Here is a 6,000-nt window from a genome sequence, read left to right as displayed (position 1 = left end):
ACTTAAGTTCGGTGGAGCTGTGAGCCACTGAATGTCCCAGTTACCAAATGCCAGGAGACCCGTCCTTCTAATGAGGTATCTCAGGGTGCTTTCACCTATTCCAAACTGATGCAGCATTCATCACTGAAAACTGATCCAAGGAAGCAATCTGCCACTTGAACCCATACTACACAGCAAGGGTGAATATGCGTGCAGGTGTGTGCAGTTGTGTGCATGTATGGAGGGGATGCGTGCTATGGCTGTATGCACATTTGAGGTGTCTGTGCCAATACATACATGTGGTATACATCTTTGTGTGTGTGTGTCTGCTCTCCATTACTTACCTTCAGTATTCTCTTTCTCTCACTCTCTCAGCATCTGTCACAGTTGTCACCTCTGCAACCCCCACGGCTGCTCTCAGCCCAGACAGTGAGACATAAAGAGTCTCACACAAACAAGACATACACAATCCACATAAAGAATTGGTTGGGTTTTGTGACACCCTGTCACGTTCCCCCACCTTCCAGAACTGTGCAGTTCTGTGCTATCCCAATGTCCGAAGAGGCACAGCTACTGACCTGCATATGCCACAAAAACAGGCAAGGTACAACAGAGGACTTCTCCAGTTAAAAATACCTAGAAAAAAAATACAGACATTTAAGAGGAAGTGGAATAGGATACAGGCCTTTCACCTCTAGGTCACCTGTTCAAATTCAAGCCAGGTCAAAAGTCATTGCTATCTAACAGTTGCTCAGTGGCCATGTAAAATGGCCAACTTCCTAGCAGACAGGTCTTCTGATCACAAAATAAACACCTGTTGGTGCTAATCAGTCCCTTTGTTGATAGTCTCAATAACTGAAGGCCTGATCCAACTCCTATTAAAGTCTATGGGTAGACTTCCATTGACTTTAGTGGGAGATGGATTAGCCCCTGACAGGGCAAGGGAGACTGAAATCCCATCTCATGACCTAGAAGTGGTTCCTGCAAGACAAGGGTAAGGTACATTGGTGAAGTAATATGGGGAAGTTTGTGCTGCCAGGGGCCACACAGTTCCTGCTCTGCAGACAATGGAAGATTTCTCTGAGGCTATCAGTCTTTTTTTCCAGCATAGTATTAACTTTTTCCTAGGAAAGGAAAAGGGAAGGCATGCGGAATTTGAAATTCTGCCATCCCATATCCCCATAGCTACCAGGCACAGAACTGGGAAGAGAATTGGGACAAAACACAGACTGCACAGCATAGAAACAAGCAGGTGAACAGACCCAGATACAACAGCTCAGAGAAACAAATGCTAGTTCACTGCCCTCCTCCCCCCATCACCCTCCAACCATGCTGAGTAGAAAAATCAACAGCAGGGGTCTAGCCAAAGCTATGTGATCGGGTCAAGTATCACTCTCAGGAATGTATGTCACTCGAGAAATAGGACAAACAGCGAGCAAGTCACCTGATTGTACCCACAGAAGTATAAAGGATGCCCACAATGTAAAGAATGCAGTCAGGCAATGAGCTATCTCCCTATCCCGTCTGTGTGTGTCTCTGTGTGTCTTGTTTCTGTGTAGCATTAACAGCATGTAACCCGAAAGAGAACCCTCTGCCCAGCCCGTCCCGAGACAGAAGCAAACCCTCTCCTTTTCAGGAGAAAAAAGACATCCTTCCATCTTGACTGTAGCTTTTGGGTACTGCCATGAAATACAGGTTTATGACTGTCGGGGTTCCTTTCCCACTCTTAACTCTAGGGTAGAGATGTGGGGACCCGCATGAAAGACCCCCTAAACTTATTCTTACCAGCTTAGGTTAAAAACTTCCCCAAGGTACAAACTTTGCCTTGTCCTTGAACAGTGTGCTGCCACCACCAAGAGTTTTAAACAAAGAACAGGGAAAGAGACCACTTGGAGAAGTCTTTCCTCAAAATATCCCCCCAAGCCTCACATCCCCTTTCCTGGGGAAGGCTTGATAATAATCCTCACCAATTTGTACAGGTAAACACAGATGCAAACCCTTGGATCTTAAGAACAAAGAAAAATAAATCAGGTTCTTAAAAGAAGAATTTTAATTAAAGAAAAGGTAAAAGAATCACCTCTGTAAAATCAGGATGGAAAATACTTTACAGGGTATTCAGATTCAAAACACAGAGGATCCCCTGGGAAAAACCTTAAAGTTACAGAAAACAGGAATAAACCTCCCTCTTAACACAGGGAAAAGTCATATAAAACAAAAGATAAACTAATCCGCCTTGCCTGGCTTACCTATACTGGTTGCAATATTGGAGACTTGGATTAGGATGGGTTGGAGAAGATGAATTTCTGTCTGGCCTCTCTCAGTCCCAAGAGAGAACAACTACGTAAACAAAGAGCCCAAATGAAAGCCTCCCCCCCCACCCCAAGATTTGAAAGTATCTTATTCCCTTATTGGTCCTTTGGATCAGGTGCCAGCCAGGTCAGCTGAGCTTCTTAACCCTTTACAGGTAACAGGACGTTGCCTCTGGCCAGGAGGGATTTTATAGCACTGTATATACAAAGGTGGTTACCCTTCCCTTTATATTTATGACAATGACTAATATGAATAAGTAGGGAGAATCAAATCCCCACTCCACCTGAGAAAGGCAAAAGAGGCCGACCTCAAGAGAGAGAAGATGGACACTTCACATGTGATGTACCAGCTACTGAAGTGGTTAACCAATGAGAAGAGGTCCTCCATCGCACTCAGAGTGAAAGCAGTGGGGGCGACCCTGTAAGAGGAGCTATCTTTCTGTGGTTCATGCATTGTGACCGCCATGACTCAGCTCACCAGAAGAGAGAAAGAACGATCCATTCGGTAGGGGGTCTGGGACTCAGGAGGCTCCGTTCAATTCCTTGCTCTGCTAAAGGCTCCCTGAGTGATCTTACACAAGTCACAGGCTTTCTCTGTAATGGGGATAATAATGGTGTTGAAAAGATAAATACATTAAAGATTGTAAGGTACTGAGGCCCTACTAATGGGGTGGCTATACAAAGACCTTATCTAGACCAGGGAGGTTCACAAACGATGGTTCTGGCAGGAGAACTAAAAGGGGGGATGTCTCTGGTGGGCATGGCAATGTGTTAACTTCTGTTCGGAGATACTCAACACTAAACTCCCTTAAAAAGGAGACAAGTATCAGAGGGGTATCCGTGTTAGTCTGGATCTGTAAAAACGGCAAAGAGTCCTCTTTGCCGCTTAAAAAGGAGAGATGTCGCTACTGGGAAGAAGCAAATGTGGGTCTACAAGGCGAGGCATTTTTAAGGTGCAGGCTCCAGGCAAGGCCGTGTAGAGCTCTATAGGGCAGCTGATAAAGCTGTGTCATCTTTTGAAAATAATATTGTGAGTCTTGGGGGGGTAAAAATGTAGCGACTAAGTTGTAGTCTCCTGGGCCTGGGAAGAACGGATTTTCCCACAGTCAAGGTGTGAGTGAAGTGGGGAGGGATTATGGGGAGGGTTGCTTAACAAAGCTTTGTAAGGGGGAATTGTGGTATACTGGGTGACTAGGAGTGCATATACTGAGACAACAAGGAGTCTCTCTTGGACAAAACATCTCATCGGAAGAAAGGGCATCAGAGGGATGCTGCTGAAGATTTCAAATCTCTAGTCTGAGATTCACCTGGAGGTCTGCCAGATGAAGAAGGGAAGAATGGTGCTGGACAGGCAGCCTTGAATGGAGATTGAGGTCCTCTGATATTACAGCCAGTCCAGCATGGGCAACAGCAGTGTAAGCCTCCCTCACTCGTTGCCCCCTGCTGGAGCTGAGCTGGAGAAACAAAAGCGAGGAGTGAGGGGAGTTCACAGTACATGGCCTGTTCAGTCCTTGAACTCTCCACTGAGATTCCCAATTAGGGTCAAACCAGGTAGCTGTTTTTGTGATGTGGACATTTGTCCATAAGCAACTGGGCTGAGGCCCTCCAGCTCATTTCACATAGCCCATTGAACTGAACAGATGTCACAGAGTAAGGTTTTTTAGTTACTACTATAATCTTGGGCTGGATTCAAACCAGTGACCTAAAGATAGCAGGGTCTGTATCCCATTCTCAATGCCTTTTGGGGGGGGAGGAACCATTAGATAATGAAATATTGCCAGGTAAATTACCAGCTGACAGAATCTCACTCCCTGTCTGAGGCTAGTTATAGACGTTCTTAGCCAGCACTTTTCCCTGGTATGTTGGCAGTAAAAAACCCAGAATGAAGTTCTGGGATCATCACCATGTTGCCTCCCCTCATTCCGCCCCGCCCCGGCCCCAGGACAGCTGGAACTACATGAGTCCTGTACAAACTTCTGACTATTAAAAGACATTTCATTTTGCACTTTGAGTTAGCGGACAAAAACTATCTGATTAGCTGACAAATCTTTACAAAAACCAGATTCCTTCCACTTGGAAGCATGCTCACAATCCAAATTTTCAGGACATAGTCTGGGGATCCAGATGACCACGAGACCCCTGACTGCTAAAACTGAAGGTAAGTCTCATTGAAGTCCGTTTACTCTGATCTAAATCCGTTCAGTTCTCCCATCTCCCCAGCCTAGTGTAAGTGTGGATAAGTAATGTAGCCACCTTTCTGCAGAGCTAGTTTATACCAGTATATAAACCCCTGTGGAAATAATTATATGGGTTTATCCACCCCAGTGTGAATAACACAACAGTGGCAATTACGACAACTGCCTGATAGATGCAACTACCTATTGTAGAGAAAACTGATTCTTTCCATTCCCCTAAGCTGGGACTCAGGGCTTCCCACTGGGGCTAACAGCCATTTTTCCTTTTGTAGATATCCATTTGAGAGTTGCTGGGAGATTTTATGACACACAGATCTATTTCTTTGGCTTTATTTTTTTTTCTTGATTAGTGAGCTGAACCCAGATCTCACCAGGGGCTTATATAGAAATGGCTATCACTGGTTTTGGTTTGTATTCTCTCCTTCTGCTGTTACCTCTCAAGACCTTTCCCTTGCTTTTCCACATCCTTTACAGTATGTTAAGAGCAGCAAAGGTCCCAGATCTCATCACTGGAGTGGCCTGCTGGTGACCTATTTCCAGCATCAAGTATCTGTTTACAGTTGCTAGATTTTGACAATTTTCACAGAAGTGGGTTCAGAGACTAGAACTCACAAACTTTGATTCAAGGATTATAGAATTCTAGCAGGTAAAATAAAGGAGTTGCTCCATGGACTGACAAGATGTAACAGAAACTAATAAATATTTGAGCAGGTCTGACATCCAGTACTGGGTAACAAGGCATACAAACAAATCATAGAGATAATTGGTATACACAAAAAGATTGACATATTTCAGTCAGAAAGTAGTGGTGCAAAAATATGCATGTGCCCACACACAGGAGAAGATATATCATCACACATCAGCAAAGAACACTGGTATACAGAAACAAGTTTGAAAGTTTATTCCTGGTGAGAAAAAGAGCATTGCACTCTATGTATTTTCAAACAGCAGGCTCTGAAAAATGGGTGATTTATTTTAATTGGGATACATTTCATGCACAGTCTATTAAACAGATCCTTCCCTATTTCCCAAAAAAGAAAATGAGTACTTGTGGCACCTTAGAGACTAACAAATTTATTTGAGCATAAGCTTTCGTGAGCTACAGCTCACTTCATCAGATGTTGCATCCAATGACGTGAGCTGTAGCTCACAAAAGCTTATGCTCAAATAAATTTGTTAGTCTCTAAGGTGCCACAAGTACTCCTTTTCTTTTTTGCGAATACAGACTAACACGGCTGCTACTCTGAAACCTTCCCTATTTCATGCACACATACCAGAGTGGGCTTTCCCGCACCTACTCCACCCAATACCCGTGGGGCATTTTGCTTACTCCTTTTTAGGCTAAAGCTTAACATCCTTTAGCACTCCAATGTGTATTTCGAATGAGATACAAAACCCCATTTGTTGTCATTAAAGATTCCAGGGTACTTTTTGTAAGAGCAAGGGTGTTTGCCCTAAAGCCCCTGTCAGGCAATTACTTTCCACCTACTTAATAATTCCTACTGCACTTGAATTAG

The sequence above is a fragment of the Dermochelys coriacea genome, chromosome 1 (genome assembly GCF_009764565.3).
Source record: "Dermochelys coriacea isolate rDerCor1 chromosome 1, rDerCor1.pri.v4, whole genome shotgun sequence".
NCBI lineage: Eukaryota > Metazoa > Chordata > Testudines > Dermochelyidae > Dermochelys > Dermochelys coriacea.
This window is presented reverse-complemented; position numbering follows the sequence as displayed.